The 15,400-nt window shown below is 37.9% G+C and overlaps 1 long non-coding RNA gene across 1 annotated transcript; it reads left to right on the top strand.

The window, feature by feature from the left end:
• Positions 1 to 6,638: 6,638 nt before the first annotated feature.
• LOC131336001 (uncharacterized) lies at positions 6,639 to 13,954 on the top strand. The gene is made up of 4 exons (XR_009202712.1): positions 6,639 to 6,686; positions 10,628 to 10,737; positions 12,002 to 13,208; positions 13,827 to 13,954. It is a non-coding gene; the product is annotated as an uncharacterized LOC131336001 (long non-coding RNA).
• The last annotated feature ends 1,446 nt before the right edge of the window (positions 13,955 to 15,400 follow it).

Consider the following 15,400-nt stretch of genomic DNA (forward strand, 5'->3'; position numbering starts at 1 on the left):
GTTCCACGGGCTGCCTACTCGTGGTGACTCAAAGATACGATATTGGATCCAATTATGAGACATTTATACACTGGCATTTGGTTCTATCGATATTGGTTGTGGTTCCCCATTGTTGTTGGAGATTGGTTTGTGATCACCATTGAGATTTATTGGTAAATGATTTATGGCCAAAATTTGTTGGTTTAATGCACACCTTCGTATGCCAAAATACATTATCGTGATAATCTATTTTTAGCCATGTGTTTAGAACTGTATTATTATACATGCTTTACTACTCACTGAGCTTGTCAGCTGACGGATTTATTACAACTTCTTTTTCAGGCAAGTTGGGAAATTAGGCAAGGACTCTGGCGACATCTCAGGGATTTCGTTTGTTGACCTCCTTAGGGTGTCTCATCCTAGCTTAGTGTTTTTTTTCATCGCTTCCGCATTGAAACATTTTGTTAGACATCTGGATTTCGTTATTACTGTTGGATCACTGGATATTATTTGGTTTATGGGATGTATATATCCCATTCTATTTTTGTGGAATTTATTGGTTGGGAATGTTCTGAATAAAAAAAAATGATTGTCTGTTTGGAGGCTTGAGAGTTTTTATAAAATTTCTTTTTAGGCTGCATGTTCTACGAGCTTTAGTCTTGTGGTTCATGGCCGGTCACTTCTCATTTTGGGGCGTGACATATAATAATCCAAAAGACTTTCTCATATTCATTTATAGAGTACAATCAAGTTCAAAAGATTACAGCAATGGCACTCTAGCCCCAAAGTTCCAAAGTTTAGACAAAGATAAATTAAATAATTACAATACTTCTAAACCAATGATTTAAATGAAAACTACAATTTATGTCTTCCCAAAAGAGTTTACAAAAGATACCTGAGTTGTTTCCTTGATGTTCACTTTCAAAAGGATGAGATAATATGCACGCCAAGTACTCCATGCTAATGCTCTTGAGTTGAACATGAAAGAATGATAGGTTTGAGCAAAACACATGCCCAGAAGGAAAATCTCTATAAACTTTATATGCAATGAGAAGATTTGAACATAAAAGAATGACATCGGAGACAATGAAAGATGATGCAACTAACACAACGTCATGAAGGGAACTCCGGATTAAAGGGGCATTTCACTTGTCATTAATCGATCTATTAGCCATCTTTTATGAGTTGTTATTGATTAAACTCCGTCTCGCACACTTCTACAGTTAATGACTTGCATTCCGGGTCTTATGGACCCCGTACATCTCCCGTCAACCTTCAATATGAGCTCAAGTAGCTCTTCCTCCATCAACACTCCAAACAAATGAGTTTAAAAAAATTTTCGGGTCTTAGGGCCCCATATACCCACAATACATTTCCGGGTGCTCGAGACCCTGTACATCCATTTTACATTTCGGGTTCTCATGACCCCGTACATCCATTCTACATTCTGGGTTCTCATGACCCCGTATATCCGATTCAAGTTTCGGGTACTTGTGACCCCGTACATCCATTACAACTCATTTCATTATTTTTTGACATATGTAGTTCTAAGGCTCTGATTGTACGATTATAAATAAAGAGAGAGATTGATATCGAGTAAACGAACCACATACCAATTCATATTTCCATTTCATTACCAAATTAGTCGTCCCAACTCACTTCTCATACTACTTGGCATCAAGGGTCAAGTTCTCGTATTTCGTCTTATGGTTTATCCATCTTCCCATCCAATCATTCAATCTCATCAACACCCACATTTAGCTTAAGCATGTTCACTCCATCTATCTTAGCACCTCACATTACCACTAATAGTTAAATGAACGCACCAATAAGACATTAGGACGATAATTTGGTCCATATGATATTTGTGTTCAACGCGACAAGAACCAACGAATGAGGATGACCAATGGATCATTCGAGTGCGAAAGACTATGTTTGGAAGTGGTTTAGAATAGTTAGAAGTGATCGGAAACCAAAACGGTGAAAAATGAAGCAAAACAGCGAATGCTGGAGATAAGCAACAGGTATCGATACCTAAGACAAATGTATCGATACCTTTGGACTAAAAGTCTTCCAGACGCAAAGGTATCGATATCAGGGGCAAATGGTATCGATAACAAGTGATTTTCTGGGTTTTGGGACACAGTGTTATCAATAACAATGGAAATGTTATAGATAACGATGGCTTTTCTGGGTTCAGTAATGCAAAGGTATCGATACCCATGGCAAGGGTATCGATAACAAGGCTGTTCGAGCAAATTCTAAGCAGATCTTTTATGGATTTCAACTATAACAACAATCACAATAACCATAGGCACGATTTCATGCTCAAAACCAACTCAAGAACATATAAAAAGAGAGAGAGATCCCTACCTCAAGTGCTAAAGCCGAAATCAAATGATTACCCAAGCCCTAGAACTTCAAACCCCGAACCGAGCCGAATACGAACCACCGAGCTCCTACGAAAGTGATTCGAGCTCCACTACGCGTAGAGGTGAAGGATTTGAGGCTATTTGGTGTGGGTTTTGTGTTGGTTTGGTGGGATTTTAATGAGAGGAGTAGAGAGGGAGAGAAAGCCGAGAGATGGGTGAGAGGTCGAGAGAGAGGGAGAGATTTTGGGAAAATGATTTCCCCTTTTTCCCAAACACATGACACACACATACATATATAGCATATATCACTCACACACCCCTCAGGTACCATGCTCTAACATATCGACCCCAAATCAATATTCTCAACCAATTTCCTCCATTTTATTCCATGTAAAACCTTTAAATAATATCCAGAAAAATACGGGTCCTTACAGCCTAGGATGAGTTTCTTGAAGAACTTAAGAAGAACCTCAAGAACACTAAGAACAAAGTAAGAACAAGACAAGAATACAAGACTTTCTAGAGAGAGAAGTTGAAGAATGGAAGGTGTGAGTTGAATGGTGAGAATGTGGTGCTATTTATAACAAAATTCTTGGCTATTACCTAAGGAATAAAATTTTCCCTAGCAATTATTGTCCAATGGGTAAAGGGGCAATTATGAAAGGTATGACCTTGAAAGACTAGATTTTGTACTTGGGTTAGATTTTTAGGAAGATTTGATGGAAGAAAGTAGAATTTGTACAAAGATTTAGTGATTAAAAGAACATATAAGGACAATGCGGGATAGATTTTGCTTGGAGAAGTGTATAACCATAGATTGTAAGGGTGTAAGAAGATTATGGAAGATCAAGACAAGGTACACTTCAAATCTCTCCCTTACTTTTCTTTTTCTTCTCTCTCTCCCTTTCTCTCTCTCTCTCTAGTACTAGGTGTGAGTATATATATGTATGACCAAGTATATATATAAATAAATAAGTACATAATGTACTATGTAATCTACTAAGATTTTCAAGTATCTAATAAAAAATTATAAGGTCAAGATTTCCTAATAAACTAATCTAATAAGCACATGTTCCTATTACATTATTATATAAAAGTACAATATCTTTAGAAAATCTGGGGCAATAGATTTATAAGGTACCTATAAATATTTTTAAAGATATAATCACATTGGAAATCTAGGAAGTGATTATTTAATAAAATTCTAGTACTTGTTGGTAGACTAACCTTATTATCCAAGGGGTAAAGTTTACCCTAGCATGTATTGACCAATGGTTTAAAGGAGGTGTCCTTTAAGCAAGCTTATATAAATATGTACTTCAATAAATCTAGAATGGTACCTTAGGTGGATAATCTAGGTTTCCTATACATAAGTCTATATATAATCTTATATATGTACTTAAATAAATCTAGAATGGTACCTTAGGTGGATAATCTAGGTTTCTTATTGTCCAATGGCTAAAAATTTTCCTAACTTTTATTGTCCAATGGGTAAAGGTTATAGGTATGGTCTAGGATTCCTTAGAAATATAATAATAGATATTACTTAGAAAATCTAATATAATAATATGGTCTAGGATTCCTAAGTAGTACATATATTTATATATAATCATATATGGGTACTTAGAAAATCTAGGAAGTTGACTTTGGTGAAAAATCTAGATTTAGGGCTACAAGTCTAGGTTTGTCTAATGGATAAAAGTTTCCCTAACATTTATTATCCAATGGGTAGGAGATAATAATGTTGAATAAGGTTTGAAAAGACTAGTCATGAAATACAATTTAAAGATTTTATTTTACTCATTAGGAAAATATACAAGTGCTTCTATAAGCATACTTGTCTTTAGAAAATGACTAGATTGTTTGGTGCGAAAAGATCTAATTTTATAAGTTTCAAATCTAATTATAACGGATTATTAGAAATTAAAAAAGAATTTCAAAAGCAATCCAAGTAATTAAAATAAAATTTAAATTTTTAACGAAATTTTTATTTATAAAAAATAAGGGTCGTTACAGATTGTTTTTGGGTTGAACCAAACCAGATGAGGGACAGGTTGGTGGGCCAACCAATTGAACCGACCAGTCTGGTTCGGTTTTTAAAACAGTGACACAAGTATCATTCTATTATCTCATTTTCTCATGTCAAATCACTTAAATATTAGTCTTTCCAGCTAGAGTAGGTTTATGTTTTAGGGAAAATTATATTAAACCCCCTTAAAGTATCACCCAGTGGCACTTTGCCCCCTTTAACTTTAAATTTCAACAGTTAACCTCCTTAAACTATTCATAATTTAAATCCTCTTAGCTCTGTTAACTGATTTGAATGAAGTTACATTGTTACCCTTACCCAGCTTCCTTCCATTGGCACCCTATTGGAGATGGAAAGAGAGAGAAAGGGGGGGGGGGGGGGGTGTTACACGTGAACAACAACAGGAATATGGCAATGGCATCTGCCAAAGATAGTAGCCAACATAGAGTTCAACTTCCAGAAAAGATTTTGAAATTCTTGGGTTTTAATATTGCGAGGTAGTGGCATCTCTCTTTGGTTGCCGAAAGAATAATACCAACCATGAATGCTTCGATGAAAATACTACCTACATGATGATGAGTGGGGTTTCAGAGATCGGAATGCTTGTGACGGTCGGATTCTGAGAAAGCAGTTGTTGAAATTGTGGAAAACATGAGTGCTTAAGCTCCCGGATCTAGAGATCCCCATTCTCGAACTCGAGTAATCCGGTATACTCTTTCTGAGGACCAAAGTAGCCGTTTTTGTTCCATTTTCGTACCAGTAGTTCTTCTAATTGCTCCCTTCCATTTTCGTTCTTTTGTCTCTCTCACTCATCTTCGCCGTGTCAGTCATACAAACATCACACCCAGATCCATGAAATTGGCAAACCCATTTTCGGTTATCAAAGAAAAGAAGAACAATAAGAAACCGAGTACGCACAAGCCTCCAGTGTTCGATTTCAATTGTTTAAACTGTTATACCGTCGTCGGAGAGAGAATCCGATAAGCCGGAAGTAGAAGAGAGATTTGTTATGAGTCTGTGGGAATAAGGGTCCATCCGTACTGCAGCTACCAGATGAACCTGATTTGGCGACAGGTAGAACAAGAGGTGGATATGGCAAGGGTCGTCCCACCGGCAGTGGCGGTGGTATTGCGGGGATTATGGGTTATGTATGGAAGGTTTTCGCACAAAAGAGAAGAAGAGGGCAATATTGTACTTTGGTTTCAAATTTCACAGTATTTACGAATTTCCCATCCTAAACCCTAACGGATGGCAAACGGAAGGTTTAGATCGAAGTCAAATAATAGTTCAAGGAGGTTAAGTGTTGAAATTTAAAATTAAGGGGGGCAAAGTGCCACCAGGTGATAGTTCAAGGGGGTTAAATATAATTTCCCCTATGTTTTAATCTCGGTGGTTTTTTGAGGTTATTATTTCATCACAAAATTCAAATAATCCCCAAATTGTCTTTGTTTAAATTATTTTTGTGATGTATTTGAGCCTTATGTATGACAGACTTTTGGGATGAAATCTTAAAGTTGAAGGTCCTTGTTGTTATTATGAGATATGGTTTGGGTAACAACTAACAAATATCATAACACATCTATAGATCTACCTATATATAATAAGATAGGATTGGTTTTGAATCAAAAGACAACCAACGGTTCAGAATTATATTCTACATAAATCTACACCTTCCATTCTACGATGGCAGGCCCGTAAATACTTAATCTTTTCTGAGCAATTTCCAGTCACAAATACCCCGTGTACGCCTCCCTCTCTCCCTGTCTAGACGCTGGGGGGCTGCTGTCCCTGAATTCGGGGCCCACTCCAGTCTCGCTCCGATGATCGGAAGCGTTCACTTCGTAGAGCTCGTCGAGTAGAACAACTATGCAAAAAATCAGCTTAATTGGATATCATTAAGTGCCTGATCGGAATCTTTTTATCTTGAAAAGAATGGATCCGAAACACTGGATCAAATCCAGTGTAACCCATGGACCGAGAGTTATATGGGTTCCGATCAGGCACTTAATGATATCCAATTAAGCTGATTTTTTTGCATATATGTTCTACTCGATGAGCTCTACGAAGTGAACGCTTCCGATCATCAAAGCGAGATCGGAGTGGGCCCAAATTCAGGGACAGCAGCCCCCCAGCGTCCCCCTGTCTCGCCTCCCCCCCCCCCCCCCCCCCCACGCCTCCTCCTTCTCCTCCTCCTCTGCCACATCACGCAATCAGAGACCGCTGTCACCGCCGCTCTCTCCGCGCCGGCTGAATCTTCAGCTTAGCTGCGCCGTCGCTGCTCTCTCCGTGCTTTAATCTGATTCCAGGTAACCTAACGATTCCAGAAGTTGTATAGACCCTAGCGCATGCCTGCCATTCGAAAAAACTAGCGAATGAGTTTGGTCAATGTGTAACAGATCTGTTGATCAACACACGCATCTAAGCCAATGAGTTTACACACATCTGTTGATTTTTTTTTTTATCGAAGTTGTATTCACATGCATCTAGGGTGTTTGTAAAAATGTGAGATCATAATCGTAAAAATCATAGAGCTGGTAATTGGGACGCTTTGCAGCGTGGGTCGTTCCTTATTTTCATACTTTGAGCGGTAGTCTTAGTAAAAGCATGTTCCTTAGTTTAATGCATCCAAGGTGTCTGTAAAAATGCCTCATGCAAATGGAATTGAGACGGGAGATTGAAATTGCTCTGTCATATTTCAAGTGAACAATAGATAACCTCCCTTTTCCCCTAGAGATTTATTTGCTCTGTCATGAGAATGAGTGCTCTGGTGTATGCATGTGTCCATTTAACCTCCCTTTTTCCCTATCTTTTCGTCGTTTGAAGGGAGAAACAGAAAAAATCAGGCTATGAAGTGGGGCATTCCAAATAGACCAAAGCACGGTTTGAATCATTACCACTTCCCTATGAGCCTTTTACTGCTCATATCCAATCAGTTTAAGGAATTATGTTGAGAGGAGATTTATTTATGTCCAATGTCCATCATCTTTTTCCCTCACAAGAGTTATGTCCAACTTTTTCTTTCTCTTCCCTTAAAAGATTATATCGAGTTATTCCCCCTCCCCCCTTTTCCTCTATTATGTACTCCCTCCGTCCCAAAATGATTGTCCAGTCCGCAAAACGGAGTGATAAAAATAATGCAAATTCAAACTTTTTTCACAAATTAAAAATACTCATTGATATCTAGTAAGTTGTTAAAAAACTTTTGATTTTTTCTTGCAAAAATTGTATTATTTTTAACACCCCATTTTGCGGACCGGACAAACATTTTGGGACGGAGGGAATAGTTTCCACACACGAAAATCTGTGTGGTGTTTTTATATTTATGATTACTTTCTGATCAAGAGATGTGTATTTTTTACAAATTACAGAGGTATAGTTGTACTCACTTCTTTACCCAATTGATTTGATTTGGATGTACTTCTTGGAATCACAGGTTTTTCAAAGTTGGACTTACTGAAGAAAGCTTCAAGCTAGAGGTGATTGTATTACTAAGATTTTTGAGACTACTTGCTAAGTGTATAATCACCTGTACTCAATTTACAACCATACAAAGAATGGTTGATTTATAGAATAATAACATTTGAGATTTATTTGCATGTCAAAGTGTTTCTGTTAGACCTACATAGTTAGTTTTGGACTGAGATACATGAATTGGAGGTGACTGAGCATATGCCAAGGTTTTTTTTTTTTTTTTTGTGTTTTTTTAATACTCATGGTCAGGGTGGGTTGTTGTATCATTTGCTATGGCCTATAGGTATGTTTTTAGATAACTGGTGAGTGAACCGACTAATCCTCTTCTGAGCTGTTGAGTTTCAACCTTTGGCTAAACTTCCTCCGCCAATCACTGCCTCCCTCTATTGCTCAACCAGAGACAGACAGCGGCGGCAAATAATGTGTGAGTAGTTCAAAATCCAAAATCCCTAAACTGGGTTTTAGTAGTTCATGTATTTTTTTTGGTTTGCCATATAAAATGTGTGAGTATTGGATTCCTCAAAAACCCAAAAATGGGGGAATTCTTCGTTTGATGTGCCATTTCTCTGCTAAAATGTGTTTCTCTGTATTTGATTGTAAGTGGGTATTGTGTTTCCCGTATTAGATATTGTTCCAAGCCGAGGTTTCAACGTCGATTCAGGAATTGTGTTTCCCTTCTTTTTTTTCCATATGGCTTGGCTGAATGCTTTTTTTCCCCTGCTTTCTTTTCTAGGTAGTAGGGGCGTAGCGCATGAAAATAATTTCAGTGTTGCAGTTTGTTGATACAGGATGGAAAAGGTTCACATACATTGTTCATCTTGACGCATAATCACAATTCAACTGGTATGTGCTTTTAGTGTGGAATGTTGTTAAACCTGTTGATACTCTTCCTCGGCAGTTAAAAATCTGTCAAACTTAGTGTTAAACATAATCTTAAGTTTCTGAAATTGACAGTCACCGCTTAGTATAGTTTTGTCAAACTCCTCTTTGTTTGCTTGAATTTTTATACAGTTTGATAACCTACTGTAGACAGGGATGCGCATTAATGGATGTCGGCGATTTTTCCCAAATCGACGGGTCCAACAGCATGGGTTTTGAAAGTTGGGATGAGGGTTCGAGTTGGGGTTTGTGTTGAAGTCCAATTGAAGAGTTTTGTATCTGAATGAATGGGTGATGAAGTTTTGAAGGTGTGGGTGTTGAAGTTCTTTCACCGAGGAAAATTACAAGGAGTTTCTTACCAAGTTTCAAGGTGTCTCAAATCCCTTCTTTACTTTACCACCGCTGAACGCCACAGAGAGGTATATTTTTTGTATCTACATTTGCATAGGTGTATTCCTGAATTCAAGAAATTAGTGTGGTCGGGTGTGAGATGAGCCATACTTGGATGTTGTATTCTGTAGATGGTTTATTTGGTTGGTTGTTGAATTGATTAGTTTATTTTGTGATGGTGAACCTTAAATAGATGGTTTAACTGATTAGTTGTTTTGATTTTACTGGACCCACTCTCTTTAACATGGGGTGTCAATTCCATTTCGCTTCTGGAATCAACTTAAAACTGTTGGATTTCTTCACTACTATTGATGTACTCATCACTCATGGATATAAAGAGTTGATCTTTTCCTCTTTTCTCCTTACTTTCATTTTTTGGGTGTTTTCTCTAATTGCCCCCCTCTGTGCCAAGACTCAGTAAAAATGCTCTAAAGCCTACATGTGGTTCAGTACCTGATATGTAAGCTCCTCTTTTTAACCTTCATAGTTCAATCCCGTACGGGTTCAAATATTGATTGCAGCCTTGCACTATGAATCCCACTTTATTTTTTGATTTCACTTGCACGTTGCATTTGATCTAAGCTCACAAAACAAACTTATAGATACAATATTCAGGCGTTGAGCCTCTTTTTGATGTTACTGGAAACTACTTTGCTTTTTCACATTTTAGGTTTCAGGTACTACATTGTTATGACAGGGACATTGGGGATACTGGCTATATGGAGCTGAAATACGGCTACAAGTTGAATGCTATAGTCAAGTGAGTTAATTTTTGCTTTAAGATTTCAACATTTTTGAGCACATTGGTATTCTCTGAATGTAAATTCCTCTTCAACTGTTGCCCTTTTTTTTTGGTTCTTGAAGTGATACCATTTGTGGGGATGCTGAGTTGGTATTTGTTTACAATACCTATAATTTATCACCAATTGGTGTTCTTATATTATGCTGGAACTTCATTTTCAAAACTTCATTATCACTGTTTAGATTGAAAAGATTAATGGGGCATTGGACCATATACTGACGCCAATGCAGGCGGGGCACTAGAGCTGCATACCTTTTAAAAATAATTGCTTCTGTTTTCATTTTGTTCCCCGTTACTAGGAGCATGACTGTAGCTGTGTACTTTAGAATTTTATATTGCATTCAAGGTGTTTGTAAGATTGCCCATACTAGAAGTTTGATTCCAGTGAGAGTTATAGCTAGGCTTACCCCAATTACTTGAGGCACATATCCATTAGTTAAAAACCAATTTCTTACATAATTTGTAGTTTTGTACTACTTTTAGCTACAACCATGATATAGAAGATTATAAGATCTTTGATGGATGTCTAAGACCAAATATAATTTGTTTTTAGTTCACAGTTACTTCGCCCATATGTTCTGATCATAACTCCTCCGAGAAATGTGTTCAAGTCTTTTTTTCGTTCCCAGTTACTTCGCTCATATGTTCAGATCATAACTCCTTCGAGACTAATCTGATTGTGGGTGTGTTAATTATGGCTTGCAGGCTTCTTCAGAGGTAACAACCGTGGAGAAAAGAAGGTGTACTCTCAATGACTGACATCGAAAAGCCTCTCGGAAGATGGACTCTCAATGACTTTGGCAAGGGAAAAGAGGGTCAGTGATCTTGACGACTTCTATTTTATGTGTTAGATATGCAAAGTTTCAAGGTTTGACCTTTTTCTCATTTGAGTATATGTTGCTTTATCATGTATCGGTTGGTACATGTTGCTTATCTCCTGAAATTAATTTTCCCAAAAATTTTTTTTGCTAGCTCCTTAGAAATCCTAACAAAAATTGTGATATTTGTACTGTCTTACTATTTAAGGTGTTCAACATGACTGTGCAATTGTATTTGTGTTAATTTTCAGCTGATGGGCAAATTAATCTCTTTCATTCTGGACAGAGCAGTAACACACAAATTCGAATCCTGCAATAAAGAAGACGAAAAAGATGCACAAAATAATACTTTTTATTGATTTTGAATTGAGAGGGTTACAATTCTCTAATAAATACTCTTTAAATAAAGAAAAGAAAAAAATCCTCTGATTCGATCTCCGGAATTGGTGGCGTTCCAACGGCTTGAATGCTTGTTGTTGAATCGCAGAAACAATAACTTTCTTTGAATCTTCAAGTTGAATGAACTGAAGAACAAAGTTTGAAGACGACTTGAACTTTGGAGTTTGATCTTTAAAATCTCTAAGAGTTTTGGTATGTTGAATGATTTGATGTGGTGGACTTGCAAAGAAATTGACAGGGTTTTTTGGTGTTTGATGATTCTCTGCAGGATGTTGAAGAATGCTTGAGTTCTTGAAGAGTGCTTGAGAGCTCTGAAGAATGCCAAGCAAAAGGTGTTCTCTCTCTCATATGAGCCTCTATTTATAGGCTCAATAAGAGAAGAGCTAAGTATGGCAAGATCTTATAATAAGATCTTTGATTGGCTTGATTTGATTTGATTGGCTTGATTGATTGACTTGACTTGATTTGATTTGATTGGATCTTGATCCCATTTCATTTCCTATGTAAGAAGATTTTATTCTTCTTTTTAAGGAATGATTTTAATTTAAAAGAGAAATAATATATTTATTATTTAACTCTTTTCTTTTATGATTTATTTGAAGCGGGCCTGCACTTTTGGGCTTGTATACCTTAACCCATTTGGCCAATCAAGCTAGCCCAACTCTTTAATCCGTTAAGCTAGTTAAATTAGCCCAACTTACTTTGGTCTTCACTGTATCTCAAATGAATTAAGCCGTAGAAATTTGTTGGGTCCAATATTTATTCGAGTGCTTTGACCAATCTTGACTTTAATTAATTAAGACAATTTATCCCAATTGATCGGACAGTGATTAAGTCATGCCGAAATTTTAGTGTCTACAAGAGCAATCACTAAGGTGCTTTCCAAGAGCCAAGGGGTTGCTAGGGAGTCATATTGGGTGAATGTAGGAAAGCCACAACAATATCATATTGTCGGTTTTGAGGTATCTATTTCGATCGTCTCAGGCGATGGGACCAGGTTTTTTCTTGATGTTCATATCTTAGGCGGCGGGACCATTTTTTTGTTGTTGTTGTTCATGTTTGAGGCGGCGGGACCATTTTTTTACGTTGTTGTTGTTAGTCTTTGTTTGGCCCATTTGTAATTTTGGATAGTTGCAAACTCGCTATTATGTCGCATTGTGGCTTTAAGCACGGGGAATTCCTACGATTATGCTTGGGTTTTTTTTTTTTTTTTTTGTGTAGTTGGGTTTGTTGGACAAGGGTTGATATATTGCACGTGAGTCCAATGTCTATTTGTGTGTGCGATCGTTTGAGCCATGACTTCAGACACGGGCATGAACCTAATTTAAGAAAACAAATCTTCCTGTACAAATCAGCTTCGTTGGCGGGGGTGGTCAATAGTTTTGTAATTCATTTTAGTTGTATTTAAAATGTGTTGCGCCGTGCCCTCAGACACAGGCATTCACTAGTTCATTTATATAATAAGGGAGAACGGTTTTTAAATCTTATGTCCTACATAAATTCTAACCATTAATTTGCCCCATAAATCCTACGGCTCTCCTTCTCCCTCTCTCTTTCAACAGTGGTAATTGCACAATTGCCACTAATTAGATCTTACGTTCAAAGTTGAGATCTCTCTCTCTCTCTCTCTCTCTCTCTCTCTCTCTCTCTCTCTCTCATCTTCTTCTACGTTCCCTTTCTGGCTCTTCACTCCCAAAGCTGACACCCCTCCTCAACCCTGTGATTTTCTTCAAGAATGAATACTCTCTCTCTCTCTCATCTTCTTCTACGTTCCCTTTCTGGCTCTTCACTCCCAAAGCTGACACCCCTCATCAACCCTATGATTTTGTTCAAGAATGAATACTCTCTCTCTATCTCTCTCTCTATCTCTCTCTCTCCTCTTCTTCTACGTACCCTTTCTGGCTCTCCACTCCCAAAGCCGACACCCCTCCTCAGCCCTATGATTTTCTTCGAGAATGAATACTTTTTCTAGATCAATTTTGGTCACAAATCCAATGATAGATCAATGACTTGTCCTCCTCATCTTCTCTCTCTACACACACTCCCAAATGCAGCCGATTTGAAACCAGGTTGACTCCATTTTTTCCTCAATTTAAATGGCTATTTCGATTGTAAAGCTCCCACCATTGTTCAATCTATCACAGGATTGTTTAACTTTGAGTCAAGGTTTGATTTTGTAATTTTATTTTGATTTAAGATATATTTACATTGTAGTCCTCTGTGATTTTCTCCCCCCCCCCCCCCCCCCGAAGGAAAAAAAAGAGAGAAGACCAACCTTCCACATTCTCTGTGCTATTAAGATCAAAGGTTTTTAAGTTTCTACGTTGGCTTCTATCCTATGGGTAAATTTGCATTCAACGGTTATTTGTAACGTCCTCTCATATGGGGTGTTGAATCTTATGTTCTACATAAATCCTACGGCTCTCCCTCTCCCTCTCAAATAGTGGTAATTGCACAATTGCCACTAATTAGATCTTACATTCAAAATTGAGATATCTCTCTCTCCTTTTCTTCTACGTTCTCTTTCTGGCTCTCTGCTCCCAAACCCGACACCCCTCCTCAACCCTGTGATCTTCTTTGAGAATGAATACTCTTTCTAGATCAGTTTTGTCACAAATCCAAGGGTAGATCTATGACTCCTCCTCCTCCTCAACACACACTCCCAACCGCACCCGATTTGAAACCAGGTTGACTCCATTTTTTTTCTCAATTTAAATGGCTATTTCGATTGCAAAGCTCTCACCATTGTTCAATCTATCACGGGATTGTTTAATTTTGGGTCAAGGTTTGATTTTGCAATTTTGTTTTGATTTCAGATTTATTTTATTTTATTTATATTGTAGTCCTGTGTGATTTCAACCCCCCCAACCCAACCCAAAAAAAAAAGAAGACCAACCTTCTACATTCTTTGTGCTATTTTTAAATTTTGAACGTTACAAAGAAAGGAACAAGATCAAAGGTTTTAAGTTTCTACGTTGGCTTCTAGTATCCTATGGGTACATTTTCATTTAACGGTTATTTGTAAAGTCCTTTCATATGGGGTGGGACATCCACATATACGGAATTCATCCCATATGAGATGGAGTTAAAAACAACCATTGTATCCAAAACAATTTGAAAAAGTGGTTTTTTTTTTTATCCAAAAACAACTGATGTTTGATACTTCATTTAGATTGTGTTTAGTAAATATTGTGTCATGCCTTCAGGCACAAGCATGCACTAGTTCACCCATAATATAACAACCCATTCCAATTTCCAAACAAGCTCCGCTAAAGACGGCAACAATTCAATCCTCCACCCCATCATTCGGCCTACTAGTTTGTTGCCATCACCCTCTCCACAAAACCATTCGAAATGTTAGCTCGGTCGCCATCCCCCTATATGGTAGATTTTCGATATTGAAGTAGTTTACCATAATTCAATAGTTTCGGTCTGTGGGTACATTGACCTGGGGGGTCCGCGCTCGGGTGGCAGGTTCCTCTGCTGTTTTAGTTTGTTCACATGCAGTAGGCGGTCTCATCATCTCTTTTCTAGAGGCATCTCTTCTTCAGAGGTCATCGCTTGTTCAACGGATGCTTTCAGCGAATTAATGGCGTTCAACTCTTATTCAGTGGATAGTCTCAACACGTTGTCATCTCTTTTCTAGAAGCATCTCTTGTTCAGAGGTCATTGCCTGGATTCCAAGCGAATGCTTTCAACGAATTATACCATCTCTTTTCTAGAGGCATCTCTTTTTAGAGGTCATCGCCTGGATTCCAAGCGGACACTATCAGCAAATTACAATACATGGAGTCGCAACCCAAGTTAGAGGTTAACCCAAGAAACCGCCCGAGGCATCGGTCTATTATCCAGAGATTCATTTTGAGTTCAGAAGCTAAGTTACGAGGTGGGAAGGTGTTAGACATCCACCTCGCCCAACCTTCCAGTTGGTCTCTAAGCAGTGTTTATGAGAATATTCAAAAATAATTTTGATGTTGGCCATTCTTGTGATAAACGAAACAGTGCATCAAATACGTGCGTAAAACAACATGATCTCCCGTAAACTACTTCAGGAAGGGATTATGCCTTATGGAGGCAAAATGGCGCAAGCGCCGTGAACAATGGGCTGCGCTGGAATCTCTCGCAGTCGAGATACTGCTTCATAAGGACACCAATTAGCTTACGAGAAGCCCCAAAATGGCATGAAAACACATAATAAACACATATCCTGCACTTTCACTGGATCTGGGTACGCCACAAGGAGTTCGGCGCATGCCAGAGG

The sequence above is a fragment of the Rhododendron vialii genome, chromosome 8a, assembly GCF_030253575.1.
Source record: "Rhododendron vialii isolate Sample 1 chromosome 8a, ASM3025357v1".
Lineage (NCBI taxonomy): Eukaryota > Viridiplantae > Streptophyta > Magnoliopsida > Ericales > Ericaceae > Rhododendron > Rhododendron vialii.